Here is a 25,703-nt window from a genome sequence, read left to right as displayed (position 1 = left end):
TGCAGATGCCGAGTCTCCTGAAACGCCACGAGTGTGTCAGGTGCATAGTCACCTGCAGCTACAGCGACGACGCTCCATAGATGGTGTACGCGTGATGATGCCGTGTGCTAGCACATCGTTATGTCAACTACAAGTACTGAGCTCGCAATGCTCTCACCGGGGCATGAAAACGAACTCAACACACGAGTCTGTCTGTGGCACTGTGACCTATAAAAGAAAAAGGAACGCGTGTAATCGGCGACGTTTCATGCAACTGTCCTTCATATATGTAGGTCGCGAAGAAGGGTCATTTCCCGAAACGTCGCCTACCACATGTGCCTTCACGTTTTGACCATGGTGTTGTTGACTTAATTGCCGAATCACCAAATGACGTGGTCGTCGCCAGTGGGGGGACAAAAAGCAAAGGTAATCTCTCAATCTGCCCGTTCGCCTATCCGTCTACCTGCGTCACACGTTACGGGTGGCAGGAGTCTGCACCGAGGCACAGGGACCTGCCATCACCACGCAGCACGACCTTAAGAGCATCATCAGAGAAGGCGCGACCTTCCCCCGCCCCTCTTCAATTCCGTGCGCGCCTCCTTCCTCGTTTGATACGACGTGGAGGTGATCTTTAATTAAAGCCGCCGCCGTGGGCTGACCGTGTCGCTAATTAGAACGGCGATGCACGTGGAGTTAATGAATATACCACCCCACTCCCCCACCACTATTCACGAATTGAGTGAGGCACCTCGGTGCCAGGAACCCAGCAAGAGAAGCAGAGAGGGGGCATTCATTCGCCCTCGGCGCTGCCCTCTCTGTGATGTCCCACGACCGCTAGAGGGCAGTCGCGGGCAGCGCTCGAAACGGAACTTAATTACGTAACGATTCCATCACCTCCCCCACTCACCCATCTGCCCCCCCCCCCCTACAGAAACCTTTCCGCCCCCCCCACCACTTCCCCTCCTCTTCCTCCACTTCTCCTCCCCCACCACAGCCAATTTAACGAGGCGAGCTAAAAAAAACTGGGATATAAAACTGTAAATAAACTCTCGCCACAGCAATATTAATTAGAGACAATTAAGTGAGATTGTTTAGAATGCTGAATGAAATGGCGTGGTTCTGTGGTTGCAACCGCTCCCCCAAACCCGATCGATTTCACCACTTGCGTCAATTTGGGGGGGCGGGGCGAGACGGGGGGGGGGGGTGTTGGATGGGATGAGACCTCCCGCTCCACGAGTGTGGGATGGGATGAGACGAAGAGAGCAATAATCTTTGGAGGTCACGAGGCGTCAACCGGTGCAACTCTTGCCGAGTCTCGATCTGGCACGGGCGAATGTGGAAACGTGAGACCACAGGCTGCAGCGCAGGGGAGCTGGATGAGATGATGTTAGGGATCTGGAATATGTTAACTATTTTTTAAACTACTAAACTGTCTATTTCTTTATTTTACAAGGCGCACAGAGCTATATAGCTATATATTTTTTCAAAAGCAACCTGGCCACAAATGATATCCCAACGAAGTGGGCTGATCATCACGTGGAACTGTATCACAGCCAAATGCTCTTCAGCGCAAATGTGGATGTGGGTTCAGGTGGGTCTGGAGGTGAAGGTGACCTGGATGAGATTAAACTCCCCCACTCAACCTCAGGCACTTAAACCCGCAGCGGTCCCCGAGTCCCTCCCCCCACCCTGCCCCCTCTGTCTCCCCATTGCCTCCCTCCCCTCCCCTACCACCTCACTCGCATTCTCGCCGTGTTCCCCGCAATATTACTTACAATAACGATTCCGCTGAGCCCCGCGATATTATTAATTCTTGCTTTGCGATCATTATTATTGAATGGAAGTCCGCATAGGTTAATTATAATTAATTGGCTGTCTCGGAGCCAATGAAGTGGGTTCCTCTAACCGCGGTGATTGGCGTTACGCGCCATCTCGAATTACCCCCCCCCCCATGATGGCAGCGGCGTCCTGTGTGGACTTCATTAGGGTTCGTTTCGAAAGGATGATCGGGACCCCAAAATTCGTCACCTTGTGCCGTTCTCAGCCTCGGTGCGGTGCAATCGTAATGAGAGCCAGGCTCATTGCTGGGGGTGGGTGGGTGCTGCAGTGGAGGGCCTCATGAGAGTGGTAGGGAGCCGGGTATGGGGGTGCGAGAGCGAGGGAGGAGAGGGAGGAGAGGGATGAGAGAGGGAGGGGGTTAAAATTGCGACGCGCGGCGTAAAAAAAAGAGACATAACAGCGATTAATTAGAATGGAAATCAAGAGGGTGATTGCTACCGCGGACACGAGCGCGCGCGATGACGCGGTAATTGAATGTGGGGAGCAGTCGGCCACCGGCGGCGCTGCGTTTGGCGGAGTATCTGGGCAAGGTGCTGCGTCTCTGCGTCTCTCTCGGGACGAGGCTCGCCAGGGCCGTTGTCCGAGTAACTGAACGAGCGCCGCTGTAATGCAGTGTCTTGTGTGTTTACACTGCGGCTTATATATACACACACACACACATATGCATACATATTGAGTGCCATTAATGTATTGAATTACCATTAGTAACACTTGGACCGTTTCGACTCGAGACTTAACGCACCTTGTATATTTTGACAAATGCGATTTAACGTCGCTATTGTAGATCGCCCTCGATTTCTCCCAGGTCTCCTTTCCATACGAAGTATCGCCATTCAAAATTGGGTCGCTGCCTGCACTGCCAATAATGCGATGCATTTGCGTCGTCGTCGTCATCATTACGCGCCGTGGTCTATTCACTGCTCGATGAATTCCTCCGGACACCGTCGCCAACCCATCACGGTCCTGCGGTGCGTGCCGCCACGATCCATCTCGTTCTCCCGTGGCGCACGAGGCCATCTCGTCGCTGCATCTCCACGGCGGCCGCCCTCCTCTCGGGGACCGCGATCTCCTCGGGCTGCCACTGAGCCGTCACCGGCACGGCCCTTCGGGCTGTCGTCCACTCCCTGGCAGCGAGTGAGCGCGAACCCTGGGTGGAGCGGTGGCGCTGTGATTGGGTCACTGCGCTACGAACCCTGTGGCACCGGATTCGATATCCGCCCACGTGTAACTAGAATCAGGGGCAGGTGATATCTGAACGGGTTACAACTACCTCGCGCGCCCTTCAAAAACCCCCACGAGACAACCGCCATGTGGTGAGTATTTTTTGTTTCAATATAAATCCGCTTCACCTGTAACATATCCCAAGAGAATCGGGCGTCTCTTGTGCACGTCGCGTCGCGATGGGGATTGTCACCCGCCTCTGCACACGGCACCACCGCCGTGCAGTCTTAGCGATGCAGCGGTCACGTGCGCGTGCCTGGAGAAGCACCCGTGACAGCACACGTGACAGCACCCTTCCCCTCCTCGTTGTTGTCGCGTGACACGTGACATTCGCGTCAATTCATTCGCGCGATATGGTGGGGGGGAGCCCCTGGGCTACTCACTACTCCCCCCACCCCTCAGCCCCCCGTCCAAATCCTCCACTCCCCCGACGCCACTCCCCCCCCGCACCCCCCCCCCCCGCACCCCCCCCCGCACCCCCCCCCCCCGCACCCCCCCCGCACTTTCCCCACCAATTCACAGCGATTGCTCGCACAGTTGCAGGAGACAACGGCGTATTCCCAGGATGGGGGATGATGGAAGATGGGGCGCGCGGAGGGAGCCGGTGAGTGTTGGGTGGATGCCACAATTGGTCGATTCCATTGGGCTTGGGGAAGTATGGTCATTCGTCGACCCGCGGGGGCGGGGGTGCACCTCATCCAGCAGTGGATTGACACAAGCTCCCTGCGCGTGTAAATGTATGTACGTTAGGCTGACTTCACCACGAATCGCGCGTGTCACGGTCAGTCTTACACCAATGCAGATGATGTCGCCACACGAGTGGAGAAACATGATAATTGCTTCGCGAATCGAATGCGTCGATTCGTCGAATCGTTCAGGGGTTAATCATTGGATCCGTAATTGAATACGGGTGGGGGTAGGGAGGAAGGGAGTCGAGCGCGTGGTGTTATTAATAGCTTGGCAGCCACGCGTGGTTCCTGGGGGTGTGGACAGGGTCCCCTTGGGGGTTCGAGCAGGGTCCCCTTCACGGGTTACCGCGCCGGGCGGGGTGTCCCCCCCACTCCCACTGCCACATTGGGAAGGGCACGAGACCCCCTCGACTCACCTTAGTCTGTGCACTCTCACCCACAGAGGCCGGGACCCTCCCTCCCTCCCCCACACCCACGCACTCACCGTGTAGCCTTGAATAGACTGTTGTGGGGCCACAGGCGTTAGCAAGCACCTATTCATTATGCTTTACAAGGTAAGGCCCACTGAGCTATGCAGCTCTTCTTTAGAAGCGACCTGGCCACACATGATAGCTCGACGAGAAGTGCCTTATGTGGAAATTGATAGCAGCCAAATACTCTAAAAGCATGTTGATTTTAAATGCGGAGGGGAAAAAAGCGAGAGAGAGACTTTGATAAAAAAAAAATTCACGCAACCACGGGGAGACAGATTTGCAAATTCAAAATATACAGCAGGCATCAGGGTCGGTATCGAACCCACGACCTCCTGTATATCAGGCGAGGTAGTTCACATCTCGCCACGGCAGCGCCCTTAAATTCGCGACGGCGCACGACCTGCGTGGTGTGGCCAGCAGCGATGCTCACCGCACCAGGTACTGATGATTCAAGTCTGAGTCGGCACAGAGGCTCAAGGGCCGGTTTTATTACCACTTGCCACTGATGGTAGCCGGCGACCGGGAATAGAGTTCAGGTCGCCGGGTTCGTAGCGCAGCGTGCGAAACCGCTGCGCCACGCTGTCCACTACACAGCAAAGACAAAGATAAAAATAACACCCGTAAAGCCTTAACAGACTGTTTAGGCAAGTGCTGTTAGCGAGTAGCACCTAAGAAGGCATACGCAGGGGTGGGACGCCCGACTGCCTTTGTTTCCCCAGTGACGTTGTTTACACAGCACGCCAGGTACTCATTTGAGGTCGGGTCGACCTAGGGGAGGCTCAAGACCGGTTCAAATAATCGTCACTAATGTTGGCCGTGAGCGGGAGTCGAATTTCGGGTCGCCGGATTCGTAGCGCGGCGGGCAAACTGCTGCGCTACCGCTTTCCATAACACACACACACACACGGGACACACACACACGGGACACACACACACACACACGGGACACACACACACACGGGACACACACACACACACGGGACACAAACACACACGGGACACACACACACACGGGACACACACGGGACACACACACACACGGGACACACACACACACACGGGACACAAACACACACGGGACACACACACACACGGGACACACACACACGGGACACACACACACACGGGACACACACACACGGGACACACACACACGGGACACACACACACGGGACACACACACACGGGACACACACACACACATACGGGACACACACACACACGGGACACACACACACACACACACACGGGACACACACACACACACATACGGGACACACACACACGGGACACACACACACGGGACACACACACACACACGGGACACACACACACACACATACGGGACACACACACACGGGACACACGCACACGGGACACGCACACACACACATACGGGACACACACACACACACACGGGACACACACACACACACGGGACACACACACACATACGGGACACACGCACACGGGACACGCGTTACCACAGCACAGCTCAAACCACTCATATACCACGCCGCGTAACCAACAAGATGCACTCACCCATCATCAACACGCACCTCGAGTCTCAGCACACACACACACACCCCACTCTTGTTATGATTATAGCCCAACCATCAGCACGGCCCACTCCGCACACCCACCCCACCACTACTCCCACCCCTCACCACCACTGCCACCCCTCACCACCACTCCCTCCCCTCACCACCGCTCCCACCCCTCACCACCGCTCCCACCCCTCACCACCGCTCCCACCCCTCCCCACCGCTCCCACCCCTCACCACCGCTCCCACCCCTCACCACCGCTCCCACCCCTCCCCACCGCTCCCACCCCTCACCACCGCTCCCACCCCTCACCACTACTCCCACCCCTCACCACCACTCCCACCCCTCCCACTACTCCCACTACTCCCACCCCTCACCACTAGTCCCACCCCTCACCACTACTCCCACCCCTCACCACCGTTCCCACCCCTCCCCACCGCTCCCACCCATCACCACCGCTCCCACCCCTCACCACTATTCCCACCCCTCACCACTGCCCCCACCCCTCACCACTACTCCCACCCCTCACCACCACTCCCACCCCTCACCACTACTCCCACCCCTCACCACCACTCCCACCCCTCACCACTACTCCCACCCCTCACCACCACTCCCACCCCTCACCACTACTCCCACCCCTCACCACTACTCCCACCCCTCACCACTACTCCCACCCCTCACCACTACTCCCACCCCTCACCACTAATCCCACCCCTCACCACCACTCCCACCCCTCACCACTACTCCCACCCCTCACCACTACTCCCACCCCTCACCACTACTCCCACCCCTCACCACTACTCCCACCCCTCACCACCACTCCCACCCCTCACCACTACTCCCACCCCTCCCCACTACTCCCACCCCTCACCACTACTCCCACCCCTCACCACTACTCCCACCCCTCACCACTAATCCCACCCCTCACCACTACTCCCACTACTCCCACTACTCCCACCCCTCACCACTACTCCCACCCCTCACCACCACTCCCACCCCTCACCACTACTCCCACCCCTCACCACCACTCCCACCCCTCACCACTACTCCCACCCCTCACCACTACTCCCACCCCTCACCACCACTCCCACCACTCACCACTACTCCCACCCCTCACCACCACTCCCACCCCTCACCACTACTCCCACCCCTCACCACTACTCCCACCCCTCACCACCACTCCCACCCCTCACCACTACTCCCACCCCTCACCACCGCTCCCACCCCTCACCACTACTCCCACCCCTCACCACCGCTCCCACCCCTCACCACTACTCCCACCCCTCACCACTACTCCCACTACTCCCACTACTCCCACCCCTCACCACTACTCCCACCCCTCACCACTACTCCCACCCCTCACCACCACTCCCACCCCTCACCACTACTCCCACCCCTCACCACCACTCCCACCCCTCACCACTACTCCCACTACTCCCACCCCTCACCACTACTCCCACCCCTCACCACTACTCCCACCCCTCACCACTACTCCCACCCCTCACCACTACTCCCACCCCTCACCACTACTCCCACCCCTCACCACTACTCCCACCCCTCACCACCACTCCCACCCCTCACCACTACTCCCACCCCTCACCACTACTCCCACCCCTCACCACCACTCCCACCCCTCACCACTACTCCCACCCCTCACCACCACTCCCACCCCTCACCACTACTCCCCCCCCCCTCACCACTACTCCCACCCCTCACCACCACTCCCACCCCTCACCACTACTCCCACCCCTCACCACTACTCCCACCCCTCACCACCACTCCCACCCCTCACCACTACTCCCACCCCTCACCACCACTCCCACCCCTCACCACTACTCCCACCCCTCACCACAACTCCCACCCCTCACCACTACTCCCACCCCTCACCACTACTCCCACCCCTCACCACTGCCCCCACCCCTCACCACTACTCCCACCCCTCACCACTACTCCCACCCCTCACCACTACTCCCACCCCTCACCACTACTCCCACCCCTCACCACTGCCCCCACCCCTCACCACTACTCCCACCCCTCACCACCACTCCCACCCCTCACCACTACTCCCACCCCTCACCACTATTCCCACCCCTCACCACTACTCCCACCCCTCACCACTACTCCCACCCCTCACCACTACTCCCACCCCTCACCACTAATCCCACCCCTCACCACCACTCCCACCCCTCACCACTACTCCCACCCCTCACCACCACTCCCACCCCTCACCACTACTCCCACCCCTCACCACCACTCCCACCCCTCACCACTACTCCCACCCCTCACCACCACTCCCACCCCTCACCACTACTCCCACCCCTCACCACCACTCCCACCCCTCACCACTACTCCCACCCCTCACCACTACTCCCACCCCTCACCACCACTCCCACCCCTCACCACTACTCCCACCCCTCACCACTACTCCCACCCCTCACCACTGCCCCCACCCCTCACCACTACTCCCACCCCTCACCACTACTCCCACCCCTCACCACTACTCCCACCCCTCACCACTACTCCCACCCCTCACCACTACTCCCACCCCTCACCACTACTCCCACCCCTCACCACTGCCCCCACCCCTCACCACTACTCCCACCCCTCACCACTACTCCCACCCCTCACCACCGCTCCCACCCCTCACCACTACTCCCACCCCTCACCACTGCCCCCACCCCTCACCACTACTCCCACTACTCCCACTACTCCCACCCCTCACCACTACTCCCACCCCTCACCACTGCTCCCACTACTCCCACCCCTCACCACTACTCCCACCCCTCGCGACTGCTCCCACCCCTCACCACTACTCCCACCCCTCACCACTACTCCCACCCCTCACCACTACTCCCACCCCTCACCACCACTCCCACCCCTCACCACTATTCCCACCCCTCACCACCACTCCCACCCCTCACCACTACTCCCACCCCTCACCACTATTCCCACCCCTCACCACTATTCCCACCCCTCACCACCACTCCCACCCCTCACCACCACTCCCACCCCTCACCACTATTCCCACCCCTCACCACCACTCCCACCCCTCACCACCACTCCCACCCCTCACCACTATTCCCACCCCTCACCACTACTCCCACCCCTCACCACCACTCCCACCCCTCACCACTACTCCCACCCCTCACCACCACTCCCACCCCTCACCACTCCTCCCACCCCTCACCACCACTCCCACCCATCACCACTGCCCCCGCCCCGTACCACAGCGACACTCCATTCCAAACACCCCACCACTCACCACACCTTCCCCCCCCCCCCCGCACATCTCCCCGAGTCGCCGCTGCACTGCCGGGCGCTATTTATAGGGAGTGCACCCTCTGCACCCGCCCCGTGCCCCCCAACGCTTTCATGTTTACACTGCCCGCGTACTATATACGCGCTAATTATAGCCGACGCAACCCCCCCCCCCACCGAATCCCTCCACATAACATAATTAGAGCGTCACTTACCGGGGATTTATGGGCGACGGAGGTGAGAGCCTCGGGAGCGAAGATCTGTGCCCACGGTGCTCGGTTTCTGCTGCGAGATGTGGAGAGAATGGGGGGGGGGTGTACGGGGGGAAGAGTGTGGGGTTACAGGACCTGTCAGTGGATGACATAAATCAATCATCGATTAATCATTCAGCGCCTACGACCGAGTCGCCTGGAATGCGCACGATCGCGTGCGATCTCGGAAGCTCAGCTGGGATAATAAAGCCCGGCTCGTCTTGGGATGGGGATACTCGCGGAGCTGCTTGCCAGGTGTTATCGGCTCCGGGGTGCGAGGTGGCCAGGAGGTGGCAGTGCGCGTTGTGGCTTGAGTCTCTACGTGAATGTTGAACTTCTTTCGCGCACCGTACGTTACCAACCGTGCTAATCGTGCGGAGCGCTGTGCGCGCTTCGCGGGATCTTCCTGTTCCCTCCCACGCGCCAAACAGCGCGCGCAGCCTCCCAGGAGAACTGCCCCGCTGTAACACAGCTGTGATGCATCATCATCATCATAAGTTATCATCGCCATCATCAATCATCATCACACGGTGCCTTCGCATTTCGATCATCACCTGAGGCTGGAAAATCGGGGTGGAGTTTTGTAACCTCCTTAAATCCTGGATGCAGGAGCCACTGATGGCGCCTCTTTAAAGCCTGGATCCAGGAGCCACTGATGCTCCCCCCCTCCCCAACAATCTTACAATCACCCAACTCGAGGCTCTAAACGACACCCACCACGCGCGCGGTCCCCACAACACCTCCCGCTTATTGGGAGAGGGCGCGTGCTGGAAATTCATAACGACGACTAATTAAGAAGAGCGATGGAGGGAGGGACTGATGGGGGGGGGGGGGCATGGGGGAGAGTGGGGCGGGGGGTGGCAGGGGGGGGCGGGGTGCGAGTCGAGTGGCGGTACAATCAGACGAGCAACGGCGTTCCGCGTGCTAAGTAATCGCGCGATTCGCTCGCGGTTCCACGAACGGCACCGCGCGTCCTCTCGACCTCCCGTGGTGTTCCAGTGCCGCGATCGCTTTAGGCTTCATCCGGGAGATCGGCGCGCCGCGTTTACGAGCTCAACTCGGCGCTGCAGCAGCGCATCATCATCGTCGTCCTACCTGCCACTCGCTTCTCCCCCAGATGCGCCACAGCAACGCGTAATGAGTCCTGTGTACGGTTTATCTTTGTGTAGTGTATGTGCCACACCCCCCATAATTTCAATGGAGTGCTCGTGCCAATGACATCTGGTGATCCAGTAGCACGTGTTTGTTTAATAAGCCTGACCCCTGCAGATGAGCTCCAGGCGATCGAAACCTGTCCGGAGTTAGCTTGCTCGAAAACACGGCGCTTGATTATATTTGTCCCGAAGGTCAAGAGGCTGATGGGACTAAACGCACACATACACACAGAAAACAAAGCCAAAGATCCCCCGTATAGCCTTAACAGACTGGAGGGGAAAGTGCTGTTGGCGAGCACCTATGAAGGCCGGAACGGTACACGAGGTGGCCAGCACCACGCCCAACCGCCTTTGTCACCCCAGTGGCGATGTTTACACACCGCACCGGGCACTCGTTTGAGGCTGAGTTGACCTAGGGGAGGCTTCAGAACCGGTTCAGATAATCGTCACTGGTGTTGGCCGTGAGCGGGAATCGAACCCGGGTCGCCGAGTTTACAGCGCAGCGCCCTAACTGCTACACTGTGACGCACACGCACGCACACACACACACACACGCGTGTTCGTTCATTGTTTGCGTGGAGACGGAGCCGCCAGAGATCTGCGCGCACAGCGCTCTCTCGCACACGCGCACGCACACACACGCACGCACACACACACACGCACACGCACGCACGCACACACACACGCACACACACACACGCACACGCACGCACGCACACGCACGCACACGCACTCACGCACACACGCACGCACACGCACGCACACGCACGCACGCACACGCACGCACACACACGCACACACGCGCACGCACGCAGACGCACGCACACACACACGCACGTACACACGCACGCACGCACACACACGCACACACGCGCACGCACGCAGACGCACGCACGCACACACACACACGCACGTACACACGCACACACGCACGCACACACGCACGCACACACACACACACGCACACACATACGCACGCACACACGCGCACACACACGCACGCACGACTTGCTCAGAATGTGTGACCGAGAGCAGAGCGCGGTGGGCGCTGGCACAGCCCCGAAGGGGGGGGGGGTCGCGATAGGGGTAAGGGCCCCCTGATTTACGAGCAAGGGGCACGGGACCACGGTGCCAGGACTCGCGACGCGCGCCGCGCAGCAGCAGCGAAACCACACGGGCGCTGATCGAGTCGAGAGCGGCCAATTTACACGGCCACAGCCTGCGCGCTCTCTCTCTCTCTCCCCCCTAACTCTCCCTCGCTCTCTCCTGCGCCCTCTCCATCCCACTCTCCCTCTCTCTTCATCTCTCTCTCTCTCTGTTCCCTCTTCTTTATTTCCCTCGCGCACTCCCTCTCCAACGTCACACTTCCCTCGGCGTTTCTGTCCCACCCGCTCACTTGATCTCTCCACAGCTCGTCTTACACACGATCTCTCGGCCTCTCTTTTAGCTGTACCTCTCCATCTATATAATCTCTCTCACCCTCTCTCACCCTCTGCTTCCACGACCCCCCCTCTCGCCCTATCTCTCAACCTATTTCCATGTCAGTTCTCTCTCTCTCTGCATATCACCTCCCTCGCACTCTCTCCCTCTCTCTCATTTCTCTTCTTCCCCTCTGATCTCGCCCCCCTTTTCTTCGTCTCACCTCTCTCCCTCCACCTCCCCTCCTCTCTCTCTCTCCAATCCGACTCGCACACTCTCTCGGGTTCCATCTCTCTCTGTGTTTTTTGCTCTCTCTTCTCTCTCCCATTCCCCCTGCCCCCTCTCACCCCGTTCCCTCGCTCTCCCCCTAACAGCCTCCCTGGGACATCCTGGACTCCTCTCGGTCCATGGCGGCGTCTCTCTCTCTCTCTGTGCTTGTCAATAGAGCCCGAGACCCTAAGTGCTGCATGTACACAGGAGATAGATAAATAAATAAGCGCGCAAAACTGCGCAACGAGACGGCGTCTCCGCGTGTCTCCACGGAATCGGGAACTTCCCTCTCTCCCGAGCGTGTGTAACACTCCCCCTCGCTGAGTTTCAAGACACCCTTTTAAACGGAGGGGTTTGCTACCCCTTAGCCCTGGCTGGGTCGCGAGTCTCAAACGTTCTGTGCGTGATCCACCAACCCTCGCCGAAACAGAGTCTGCGCCAATGCGTTATGACAGCACCATTGCATTCGGAAACACTCAACAGTGGCTGTTGCATGGGTGTACTGGTACCCGGCATACGACTGTGGAATTTCCACCAATAGCTCAGGACCTTCAGTTTTTGTGTGAGTGGGATGTCACCGTTTTGTGTGAAATTATATCGAAATAAAAGTTAATCATATCGAACAGTAGCATTGTATTTGTAGGTCACGTGACAAACGTGCAAAATACGTGTACCCTAGTTCCTGACGTAAACAGCTTCGTTTATTCAACACGCCACCTTATTCTCACATGATGATGATGATTACTATGATGACAACTTCCCGTACTGTCGAATATATATAGCTGGACAATTTGTTGGGGAGAGGGGGGGGAAAGCACGTACACAAACACACACACACCCAAAGTTAAAACAGAGTCATTGTTGTATAAACACCGCTCATGAATTCCATTCCATCGCAGGGGAGATACGAGCGACGGAGGTCCCCTTGTCCGCGTCTGTCACCGCAAACAGCGCGCGCGCGTTGGTCGACCGCTTCGCCTGCAACGGCACGCGCCAGGAAGGTCACGTGGGGGGGGGGGGTGGAGCCTCTTTGATAAAAAAAAAGTAAAATGCCTCATCTCAGCCAAGCGATCTCAGTTTTATGCGAAAAAACAACAAGGCGCATGACATTTTTTAACTTGGCCGTCTATCACAGCCAGCCAGACAGCCAGTCAGCCAGCCATACATCCAGCCAGTCAAACGTTGTTTTATTCAGCCAGCTACACTTTTTTTTTATCAGCCTGCGAGCAAGCCAGCCAACCAGCCAGCCAGTCAAACGTTTTGTTATCAGCCAGTCAACCAGCCAGCCAAACTTTATTTATATTAGTAGGCGAATGTTGCAATAGAGATGCTGCCACCGTGGTGGAATGTTCGGCACATTGGGCCTTGCAATCCAGAGTTCGCCAGTTCGATGCCATATATCCACGCACAGTGGGTTTGAACAAGACGCTGCGGCTGATTGTGTATGACACAACACATCTGCGTTGTCGCTGATAGCGGTGTACGTTTAGAGGTTGTCTGTGTTTTAAAAATAAAACCGTATTCAAGAAGATACCTCTGTGTACAGATTGCTCTGCAGATTTCTTCACCAGATCTGTTCAGGCTGGAGGTGCGGGTGGTAAGGTTGGGGTCTGGGGTGGAGGCGTGCTGGTGGTTGGGTGGGGGCGTGGGGGCACGACACGCCCTCTGTACACCTGTCACGTGTTGTGGTGGTTCAGGTATCCGCTTGCCGCCCGGCCACGCCGTACGCGACACAAAAAACAGCAGCGGCGAAGGCCTCCCACGTGTTGTGAATTCCTCGGGAGGATCGGGTTCTGTGCGGGCGTGGGCGGGCCGTGTGCGCGCGCAGGTACACGGTCGGTGTCGCGTGGGTATCCCACGCTGCCCGCGTCTAGATCGCTCCCTGTGTCTCCATCTCTCCCCGCGTCTCTCTGTGGAGTTTCCCGACTGGTCTCTCTCTCTCTGTCGTACTGTTTTCTCTCTCTGTATGTGTATCCGAGTCTCTGTTTATCCGTTGTGTTTCTGCCTCATGGCCTCTCTTCGTGTCACATTGTCTGTGGACGTATCTTTCTCGTTGTGCCTTTCTGTCTATGCCTGTCTCTTTACGTGCCTCTGTTTTCCCCGTCTCTCTCTCTGTGCATATATCTGTATATCTCCGACTCTCATTGATCTTTCAATTTTCCACGCGTCTCTCCGTTTCTTTCCGTCTCTTACGAGGACGCCCCTCTGCCCCCACCACCACCACCACACCCCGCCTCCACCGGCACGCACTCAGCGTGATAAAGAGAAACCCCGACACGCCCGTCCAAGCACCACGACACTGAGGCCGAGCTGCTGAGATGCAACGCGTGTCGGACTCGCACCACCCCACCCGACACCGCCGCCGTCGCCGCCGTCGCCACAGTCAGACAACGAGCCACGTCGGGACACGTCTGTCTGCTTCGCTACTTTGCTGGTGCACGTACGGACAATGTCGTATTGCGGCGAGAGCGAATCGTCCGCGTGTGTTGGCACTGCGGGACACCACCGCGCCGCGCGTCAATTACTCACGGCCGAGAGAGACGCACGGCGCACCCCAGAGCCACGTCCGAGGCTGGGCCGCGCGTAAATCTGAACTTGCACACCCCCAGCGCCCGTGCGTAATTTACGAGACAAGCCTGACATTAGGTGAGCGTGAACCGTGCGCGCAGGCGCCTCTTGTAACGAAGCGCTCTCGTGCGAGCCTGGTATGCGTCCCTCGGCAGCTGTTGACGTTCTGTCCGCGTTGGGTTACATCATTGAATTAATCTCGAGAAAATTCCCCGTGATGTTGGTCACCCCGAGAGGCAAGGGCACTGAGATGTGCCGAAATCTCCCCCCCACCCCCGGAGGGGCGGGGGGTGGGGGCTTGGGTTCCTTCGCTCGCACGGAGCCCATGCGTGACACGTGTCGAGCGCGCGCGAGTCGTCATGGTGGCTGGGATTCAGCAAGTTGGCACAGTAGGGGGCACAGGTGGTGCATCTGCCAGTCATTTCAGTCAGTCGACCCATTGCACCTGGGTCTGCCCCGTGACCTTCTGTCAGCGAGCCTTCGACACTTGACGTGGCCTCGGAGTGCAGCTGGTTGTTGTTGTTATTGGTGGTGGTTGCGGTGGTGGTGATGCGTGCCCGTGACCCACAGCTTCGGAGGGAATGGCTGGTGGATCACGTAGATATTTGTGAGGTTCACAAATCCCGCCGGGCTGCGGGCAGCGGTCAGTAGGTGCCATCACAGCAAGAAGTGGGTTCTCAGACCCATCTGTGTGGCGATCCTTGGAGCGTTATCACCTCGTTAACGAGGAGGAGGGTGGGGGGAAAGGCGGGAGAGGAGGGAGAGAGGGGAGAGGGTTTCCTCCGATTTACTCTCACAGGCAAAACACGAATTCTATATAAGAAAGTTTTTTTGGTGTTAGATCGCGTAAATATAAATATGTCGTTAAACCCACCACCACCCGACACAGCCAATTAGTAAGGGTTGTCATGTCAACGAAACGTGCCAATTAGTTACTAATTCAGCACACCGGTGTGTTGGAGAGTAAACCCACAACATATACAATTCGAATACGACGTTTCGCCGGTAATTGTTGATTAACTGTGAATAACCCAACTAATTATAGATATCCCTTGTTATTGATATGAACACTTTAACTTCCCCCCCTTTGGTCTTCGCACCTGATTGGCTCACACATGGTGACATCACATGTATTCCTCTGTTCAAGACCGAAACAGGAGGTTGTTCCCCAGCAATTACAAGCGGCTTCACGCTTCTAATCGCGGGTTGTAATTGGCGGGTTTAACGACGCGTTCATTTTTACGCGACCTAACCCCCCCCCCCCCCCCAAAAAAAAAAAAACTCCCATGTTATGAATAATATTGGTCGCGGAAGCTTTCGTGATAAAAAGAACACTCATTGCATAGGGATCGGCTAAACGTCCCATTGCAGGGACCCTCTTGATCCATAATATATTGAGCTTCAGTGAGGTCTTCCTGTATAAAGGAATTGCATCTGTTTTTGTTATTGTTGTTGTTGTGATTCGCTACGGAACGCCGAGTACAATTGCTTTGCGCCGATAGCGCGTGAGGCGCAAGCGCGACTCGGTGCTCTTCTCGCCGCACCGCTCATTAGCGTCGCCGCCACGAAGTCTCGCTGCGCGCGTGCCCTCGCGAGGCGGGTGATCAGCAACCACGCACGTGGCCACAACAACGAGCCCACGGTACATTCATTCAACTTGGGTTTTTTTGTATCGCAACACTAGTTTGTCCAACACTTACGCTGCACGTTTAGTCGCGCGATGGTACACCACGAAATACAAATTATATTGCTCATCGATTTAATTTCGGAGTTTTTTTTAAACGTATAATTGCCTTGACTCGGAGTCTAGACATCGATGGAGTCAATTAAGCAAATAAGTAATGTATGTTACTGGCAATGCGGCAATATATTGTGTGGATTAATTACGACAGCGTTCATTGTTACAGCGATGCAATTGAATTGCTCTGCGCAGCGTCGTCCTCATTAATCATCGGTGCTGGAACACGCGGACCTTGCACACGGAAGCCGCGCGCCTCTCGCTCGTAAATTCCGAGACGCAAAGAGAAGGGAGGAGTCGTTGCGGCGGCGGTCTCGGTGCCAGGGCCCTTTCCAGTAACAGCTGGCAAACCCGGCGGCATTGTGTGCAACGGGGCCACGCCGATGCTGCTGTGAGGGTCAGGAAGGAGCGAAACCGGTGCCAAGTGTCCCTGTCAGTGGACAGCTGTGCTCAAGAAGGGCGCACGTGTTGTGTTGCGTGGCGGTGACACACAATGGCACGTGACGAAAACGCAACGCATTCCTCAACAGGTGACGTTTCCGGCAACATGAAGAAGGGCCATTGTCTGAAACGTCGCCGAATTATATATTTCCATTTCAAAGGCCACAGTGTTGTTGTTGTCGACGAATGTGTTGGTGTTTTGTTAGGGTCAAGGATACGCGTTGGCCGATGAAACCCATATGTTGCATTTTTGTGGTGAAACGGGGCCTTGTCTGACGAGTTATTAAACCGAGTGACGACGCCTTTATGGCCAGAGTCCGGTCGCGGGTGTGTGTGTGTCTGTGTGTGTCTGTGTGTGTCTGTTAGTCTGTGTGTGTGTATGTGTGTGTCTGTGTGTGACTGTTAGTCTGTGTGTGTCGGTTAGTCTGTGTGTGTCTGTTAGTCTGTTAGTCTGTGTGTGTCTGTTAGTCTGTGTGTGTGTATGTATGTGTGTGTCTGTGTGTGTCTGTTAGTCTGTATGTGTCTGTATGTGTCTGTTAGTCTGTGTGTGTCTGTGTGTGACTGTTAGTCTGTGTGTGTCTGTGTGTGACTGTTAGTCTGTGTGTGTCTGTCTGTGTGTGTGTCTGTGTGTGTCTGTGTATGTCTGTTAGTCTGTGTGTGTCTGTGTGTGACTGTTCGTCTGTGTGTGTCTGTTAGTCTGTGTGTGTCTGTTAGTCTGTGTGTGTCTGTGTGTGTCTGTTAGTCTGCCATCGCGACACTGCCCTTTCTTCTATCGGCTCAAACATTCGCAAGGGCTGACACAGCTGCGAAAAGCTGAGGTCACCAGGGTCCCTAATGGCCCAGGGCCGAGGATATATTTTTCGCTGCGGAGTAAATGGTGTGGGTGTCCCAACCCCCCCCTCCCCTCGACAGACGCGGCGGTGGTGGAACTGGAGCTGGAGAAAGGCGGTGCGTTTGGGAGGTGGAGGCGAAAGGGGGTCTTTGAAGGGGCGGGGATTGAGTGTTTGGGGGGAGGTGGGGTGTTTGAGAAGTAAGGAGGAGATGGGGGGGGGGTATGGAGCCTGTTTGTGGCCGATCGTGGATGACTCCAAGCCGGTGTTAACAAATGGGATTTTTGTTCCACGTCCAGTTTTTTTTCCTGGTGGCAGTTATTGGCGCTGTCAGGTGATGGAGATCCATTTGGCAGCCTTTGTGCCTGCTCGGTGTGTGTGTGCACTTGTGTGTGTGAGTGCACGTGTGTGTGTGTGCACGTGTGTGTGTGTGTGCACGTGTGTGTGTGTGTGGGGAGCGGTAGTGTAGCGGTTCGCGCGCTGCGCTATGAACCGGCGACCCGAGTTTGATTCCCGTTCACGGCCAACACCAGTGACGATTATCTGAACCGGTCCTGGGCCTCCTCTAGGTCGGCTCAGCTTCAAATGAGTACCTGGGACGGTATGTGTGCGTGCACTTGTGTGTGTTTGTGTGTGCGCGTGCACTTGTGTGTGTGTGTGTGCGTGCATTTGTGTGTTTGTGTGTGTGCACTTGTGTGTGTGTGTGCGTGCCCTTGTGTGTTAGTGTATGTGTGCGTGCATTTGTGTGTTTGTGTATGTGTGTGCACTTGTGTGTGTGTGTGTGTACTTGTGTGTGTGTGTGCACTTGTGTGTGTGCGTGCACTTGTGTGTTTGTGTGTGTGTGCACTTGTGTGTGTGTGTGTGTGCGTGCACTTGTGTGTTTGTGTGTGTGTGCACTTGTGTGTGTGTGCGTGCACTTGTGTGTGTGTGTGCACTTGTGTGTGTGCACTTGTGTGTGTGTGTGCGTGCCCTTATGTGTTAGTGTGTGTGTGCGTGCATTTGTGTGTTTGTGTATGTGTGTGCACTTGTGTGTGTGTGTGTGCACTTGTGTGTTTGTGTGTGTGTGCACTTGTGTGTGTGCGTGCACTTGTGTGTTTGTGTGTGTGTGCACTTGTGTGTGTGTGTGCGTGCACTTGTGTGTTTGTGTGTGTGTGCACTTGTCTGTGTGTGTGCGTGCACTTGTGTGTGTGTGTGCACGTGTGTGTGTGTGTGCACTTGTGTGTGTGTGTACTTGTGTGTGTGTGTGCACTTGTGTGTTTGTGTGGCGCGTGCACTTGTGTGTTTGTGTGGCCCGTGCACGTGTGTGTTAGTGTGTGTGTGTGCACTTGTGTGTTTGTGTGCGTGCACTTGTGTGTGTGTGTGCACTTGTGTGTTTGTGTGGCGCGTGCACTTGTGTGTTTGTGTGGCCCGTGCACGTGTGTGTTAGTGTGTGCGCGTGCACTTGTGTGTTTGTGTGCGTGCACTTGTGTGTGTGTGTGCACTTGTGTGTGTTTGTGTGGCGCGTGCACTTGTGTGTGTGTGTGTGTGCACTTGTGTGTGTTTGTGTGGCGCGTGCACTTGTGTGTGTGTGTGTGTGCACTTGTGTGTGTTTGTGTGGCGCGTGCACTTGTGTGTGTGTGTGTGTGCACTTGTGTGTGTTTGTGTGGCGCGTGCACTTGTGTGTTTGTGTGGCGCGTGCACTTGTGTGTGTGTGTGTGCACTTGTGTGTGTCTGTGTGTGTGTGCACTTGTGTGTGTTTGTGTGTGCGCGTGCACTTGTGTGTTTGTGTGTGTGTGCACTTGTGTGTTTGTGTGTGTGTGCGTGCACTTGTGTGTTTGTGTGTGTGTGTGCACTTGTGTGTGTGTGCGTGCACTTGTGTGTGTGTGCGTGCACTTGTGTGTGTGTGCACTTGTGTGTGTGTGTGTGCGTGCACTTGTGTGTTTGTGTATGTGTGTGTGTGCACTTGTGTGTTTGTGTGTGTGTGTGCGTGCACTTGTGTGTTTGTGTGTGCGTGCACTTGTGTGTTTGTGTGTGCGTGCACTTGTGTGTTTGTGTGTGCGTGCACTTGTGTGTTTGTGTGTGCGTGCACTTGTGTGTTTGTGTGTGCGTGCACTTGTGTGTGTGTGTGTGTGTGCGTGCACTTGTGTGTTTGTGTGTGCGTGCACTTGTGTGTTTGTGTGTGCGTGCACTTGTGTGTTTGTGTGTGTGTGTGCCTGCACTTGTGTGTGCGTGCACTTGTGTGTTTGTGTGTGCGTGCACTTGTGTGTGTGTGTGTGTGCGTGCACTTGTGTGTTTGTGTGTGCGTGCACTTGTGTGTTTGTGTGTGTGTGCACTTGTGTGTTAGTGGGGCGCGTGCACTTGTGTGTTTGTGTGTGTGTGTGCGTGCACTTGTGTGTGTGTGTGTGAGCGTGCACTTGTGTGTGTGCGTGAGCGTGCACTTGTGTGTTTGTGTGGCGCGTGCACGTGTGTGTGTGCATGCACTTGTGTGTGTGTGTGTGTGCGCGTGTGTATCGGGAGGATGAGGGGAGGGGGGTCTGTGTGAAACCGAATGAGCGCTGCAACAAACTGCCGCACCCACGCGCACGTCTGCTGGCTGGTGTTCCATCAGCTGGCAAACGCACTCGCGCTCCCTCACATGCACACGCACGCACAGGTCACCACGCAGAGACCCCCCGTCTAGCCTCGAACAGACTGTTGGGAGGAAACTGCTGTTAAGTGAGCATCTATGAAGTCCGACACGGCTAGAGCCACGGCGGATCGCTTTTGTCTCCCAGTGGCGATGTTTACACACCGTACCATGTGTTCATTTAAGGCTGAGTCGATCTAAGGGAAGAGCTGGTTCAGATATTCGTCACCGATGTTGGTCACGAGCGCGAATCGAAGGTGCGTCGCCGGGTTCGTAGCACAGTGCGCTAGCCACTGCATTACCGCTCCCCCGTCTCAAGGTGTAGACACCCCTACACACACTCACCAGCACCCCCACACACACTCACCCCTACACACACTCACCCCTACACACACACTCACCCCTACACACACACACCCCGACACACACACTCACACGCCGTACTGTGCACGCACATCCACGTGCTTAACGCGCTGCGTAAGCCGCGAGACTCGAGCACAATTCTGGGGCAGATGTTTCCCCTCGGGAGCTAAGAATCTCAGAGCTTAAATTCGCCTTTGTTCGCGTTCATTGGCTTCGAGAAGTTGCGCCCTCCTCCTACTCCCCTCCCCCCCATACCTGAGCGTTCCCCAGACGAGTGACTCCAGGTTGAGGAGGTTAAAATCTCCGTCCCGGGTTTCGTCAGGCTCAGCTGATAATGCGAGCGGACGGATTGAGAGGCTCGGAGACGGGCATAGAGACCCATAGACTCACGTAGTGACCCACAGACTCACATTGAGGCCCATAGACTCGCATAGAGACCCCTAGACTCACGTAGTGACCCACAGACTCACATTGAGGCCCATGGACTCGTACAGAGACCCATAGACTCACGTAGTGACCCACAGACTCACATTGAAGCCCATAGACTCGCATAGAGACCCATAGACTCACGTCGTGACCCACAGACTCATATTGAGGCCCATAGACTCGCATAGAGACCCATAGACTCACGTAGTGACCCACAGACTCACATTGAGGTCCATAGACTCGTACAGAGACCCATAGACTCACGTAGTGACCCACAGACTCACATTGAGGCCCATCGACTCGTACAGAGACCCATAGACTCACGTCGTGACCCACAGACTCACATTGAGGCCCATAGACTCGAATAGAGACCCATAGACTCACGTAGTGACCCACAGACTCACATTGAGGCCCATAGACTCGTACAGAGAGCCCATAGTGGAACTGGAATGCGCTGACCGTGGCTTCATCGTCAGAGCTTTATCAGATAGAGACCCATAGATTGACAGGGAGACTCAGGCTCACATAAAGACCCCATTGAGGAAGCGGCATGTGCTGGTAGTGGCGACATCGTCAGCACTTTCTTGAGCAGATGGACGCACGCAGCTACCCAGGAGACAGCGGTTTTGTGCGGTCCAGCACCGGTGCAGCAAAATAATCATGTTCACTTCCTTCATCATCATCATCATCACCACCATCATCTTCACTGTCGTAATCATCACCATCGTTCTCTTCATTTAATCATAATCATCACCATCGTTCTCTTAACTTAATCATCATCATCATCATTGTGTTGTCCCATCATCAATGAATCCACGCGCTCGCATTTTCAGCTGAGTTTGTAAAACCCGGGGCGGAGTTAGTAACCTCCTCTCCCTGGAGCCACAGAGACCTCCTCGCACCGCGATGGTTGTGGCTACCTGCTTGACGTATGACGATCGAACAGTAATCGATTATTATTTTCCATGATTTCGCTCACGATGCATGCAAGCATCGATTATAATTATTTATCCAACCCGAACGCGACCCGAACGAGGAAGGACCGTACGAGACACACGAGGTAAAGGCGAATCGACCGTGGAATCGATTCGTGCGCGCGACAATCGCGAGCTTGATCGGATCGCGAGTCGTTTGTGTTAATGACGGCGGAGCTTGATTCAAAAAGTACAATCGGGCACGCTCCGGTGACGTCACCGCGGAGTCATCTTACCCCTTCAGTGTAATTGAACGTCGGTGCGGTGACGTCCGGAGAGCGCTCCTGGCTGTGATTTTAATGTCTCCCCCACCACCTCCCACCCCCATTAAGGAATCTTCAGCACGGCACACAGAACCCGGGCAGCCCTGCAGTAGCTCGCTCAAGGCGCAGCCCTGCAGTAGCTCGCTCAAGGCGCAGCCCTGCAATAGCTCGCGATGCGTCCGGTCAATCCTTTTCAATGGCCCTCAAACGGCTGAGCGGGTGAGGAGTAGTGGCACAGTGGTGAGCGCCCTGCGCTCACGAATCCCCGACGAACTGAGTTCGATTCCCGGCCATGGCAAACGCCAGTGGCGGAGTGATGCTTGCAGCGGCCGTGACCTCTCCCCACCCCGCCAGCCCTTCTCTGACCTGCGTGGTGAAGTATGATCGAGTCACCCTCGTGACCGATTCGGCGTGGGGAGGCTTTCGTCCCGTAGGGGATTGATAAATGTTCTCCAAATAAATAAATGACTCACACCGCTCCTGCACAGATGGATCGATGTGGTTGTTGCCCCGACTGATGGCACGCGATTGGAGAAGACATCGCGGCTGTGAGTCGCATTCGGCATCTCAAGAGAACACAACAACAACAACAACTCCAACAGCAAAGGCCCACCGCGCCAAGCGGCCAGCAACGTACAGCACTCTTAACGTCATTTGCAATGGATCAGAATGAACACGTATCTAGAATTACCCGAAGTTATTATTGTTATAAAATATTCTTGGCGGTGGGGGGGGAGGGGGGTAAAATAGACGATGATGGGAGGAGAGAATGGCAAGGGGGTGGAGCAGTGCGAGGGACGCCGCGGGCAGAGAAGCGACGGGCGGCGAGGAGCGCGCGGGAGTCGCCTCGAGCCCCCCCCCCCATGTGCCGCGCCCGTGGCGAGTGTCGGGAGCCGGCTCCGAGGCCGTCGTCAGTGCCGCCACCTCTGGCCGGATCGAGGGAAAAGTTGACAGGAACACCCCCACCCACCCCCACCCCCCATCCTTCCACCCACCACTCCAACCCCCACCACCCCAACCCCCCCACCCCCACCGCCTACCCCCTCCCCCCATCCCCCCATCCCCAACCCCCAATCCCCCCTCTCCTGCAATTGAGGCGCGGAGCCCTAATGAAGGGCATCGCGCACAGCCTCGTAACCTAAGAGGTGGGGCCGATAGGATCACAGAGGAGCCGTGGCGTTGTCCGTGGTGATAATTCCACGGGGGGAGGGGGGTTCGGTTAGAAGCAGGGGGGGGGGGGGGGGAGATGGATAAGGCAGCAGCAGCAGCAGCGGTAGCGGCACACGGCGGAGGCGCGTGGGCAGTGGCAGCCCGAATTACGAGCCCCGGATCCAGGATTAGTTCTCACCTGGCTGAGTGAGGATGACAACTTGATCATCCTCATCCAATTGCGTCTTAACTTCGTCGCTCGCCCGCTCGCTCGCCGCTGATGGGCGCGTCGCAGCGCCCAATTAGCTCTTCCTCTCGTGCGAAGGAAATCCGGTCCAGGCTCGCAAATCACTCGGAGCCGCTAATTACAACGGAGAATAAGAGGGGAGGTAGGGAGAGAGGAAAAAAATAGACATAATGTGATATCTTTGGGGCCCTTTTTTTGCTCGGAAAAAGATGATGGGGGGGGGGGGGGGGGAAGAATAGGCTTTAGTCATTTCAAATCAAGAATACAGGCGTAGAGATGTTCAGCCACCAAAGAGACCACGGATTTCAAGACATCGTGTCCGCATCCAACACACACACTTGCGATGAAACACGCAAACGTGCTTCGATCCTGGCAAACAAAAAAAAACATCCAATAGATATGATGTTGCTCAAACCCGAGCTATTGATGCTATTTGCATCTCGTCTCTGTGCTGTTCGCCTTTGTGGCGTCGTCGTCGTTGGCGAACGACGGCGATCCTCTGGCGGAGGCCAGTCAGACTCGAGGACAACGCAAACCTCATCGAGGCACGTTTGTCGTTCGCATCTTTCACCGCGAGCGTGTGCCTTGCAAGAGGTGTCAATTTGGTGTTTGAACGTCTTAACGCCAGTATAGCTTGCCGGGAAGGCGGTACAGCCTATCTTTTCTTTCTTTTTACTTTAACCCATCATAATAGCGGATAATGACCGCACCTCGTTTTAAGCGGAAAACATCTCTCAGTACGGACTCGAAGTTGAACTCGCGGCGTGGACGTTGTGTTTGAGTGGCCGTTAACGTTAAACATGGCTCCGCGAAAGGTGTTGCCGATTGTTTGTTCCGCCGGGATCTCTGCCTGTGATTAACTGCTCGAATAAAAGAAGGCGTCTGATAAAGGCGAGGTGATGTACGAGTCTCGTCTCAGACGGAATGGGCTCACAAACGCAGCCGGATTGTGAGCGCAAGTTGACATTTGCTAAGACACCTAATTCTCGCACTGTTGGCATTTGTGTTGACAAGTCGTGTATTAAAATCTGTGATAGAGAGCAGCAGGGAAAAGGAACTGGCGACGGGAGTGTACACAGGTGACAGAGCACGCTACTGCCGCGGGTTTTCTGTTTCCGTGTGCGTTTTTGTCGTGTTTGTTGTGTCTGCATGGGGAGCGGTGGTGCAGTGGTTAGCATGGTGCGCTACGAACCCGGCGACCAGAGTTCCATTCTCGCTCACGGCCAACACGAGTGACGATTGTCTGAGCCGGTCATGGGTCTCACCTTGGTCGACTCAGCCTCAAATGAATACCTAGTGCGGTGTGTCAACATCGCCACTGGGGAGACAAAGGCGGCCAGACGTGGTGCTGGCCACCCACCCCCTCGTGTGCCGTGCCGGCCTTCACAGGTGCTGCTCGCTAACAGCACTTGCCCCACAGTCTGTTGAAGGCTGCACGGGAGGGATCGTTGCCGTGGCTCTGGATATGCGTGTCTTTATACGAAAAAAAACTCAGAATAAATGACTCATTGCTCTTTTTTTTCTTCATCCCGGATTGTCACGAGAAACAGATTACCCCCGCACGTCAGTGCGGCTCTGAAAAGTTAATTTTACATCGCGGGATGGGGCACGCAGAGAGCCTTTGAGTGATGCCGAGCGCAGGACCCTCCATGCGGCACGAGCGATATAAAAAAGACCGCATGTGAGCACGTGCATGCGGGTACGCGTGAGCGTGCGTGCGTGTGAGTTCACGTGAGTGTTCGTTTGCGTGCATGCCATCTTCGTCTTTGTACATGCATGTGTGTGTGTGTGGAGTCATCCACCCCAGTTGTGCTTCCCCCGGACCTCCGATGAACACGGTTGGTTACGTATGGTGCGAAAGAAGTCCAACATACACATATACATACGTTCTTGTTGACAGCATTACCCCCAACAGTCAGTGTCGGCTATTTGGGGGATCTATGTATTTGGTGTGTGAGGAGCGGCAGTGTCGTGTTTAGTGCACTGTGCTACGAACTCGAC

At 56.1% G+C, this 25,703-nt stretch overlaps 1 protein-coding gene and 1 long non-coding RNA gene across 5 annotated transcripts in view; one reads left to right on the top strand and one right to left on the bottom strand.

Annotated features, from left to right (window-relative positions):
* Window positions 1-25,703, top strand: part of LOC144935025 (peroxisome proliferator-activated receptor gamma coactivator 1-alpha-like) — a 133,210-nt gene that overhangs the window by 6,345 nt on the left and 101,162 nt on the right. The window lies entirely within an intron of this gene.
* LOC144935019 (uncharacterized) overlaps window positions 23,567-25,703 on the bottom strand; it is a 30,780-nt gene continuing 28,643 nt past the window's right edge. For all 4 annotated transcript variants that reach the window (XR_013637252.1, XR_013637255.1, XR_013637254.1 and 1 more), the window contains exon 3: window positions 23,567-23,816. This is a non-coding gene — a long non-coding RNA (uncharacterized LOC144935019). The remainder of the gene's footprint in view (window positions 23,817-25,703) is intronic.

This window comes from Lampetra fluviatilis, chromosome 12 (assembly GCF_964198595.1).
Source record: "Lampetra fluviatilis chromosome 12, kcLamFluv1.1, whole genome shotgun sequence".
Lineage (NCBI taxonomy): Eukaryota > Metazoa > Chordata > Hyperoartia > Petromyzontiformes > Petromyzontidae > Lampetra > Lampetra fluviatilis.
Note: the sequence above shows the minus strand (reverse complement) of the source record. Positions and strands in the feature narration are given on the sequence as shown.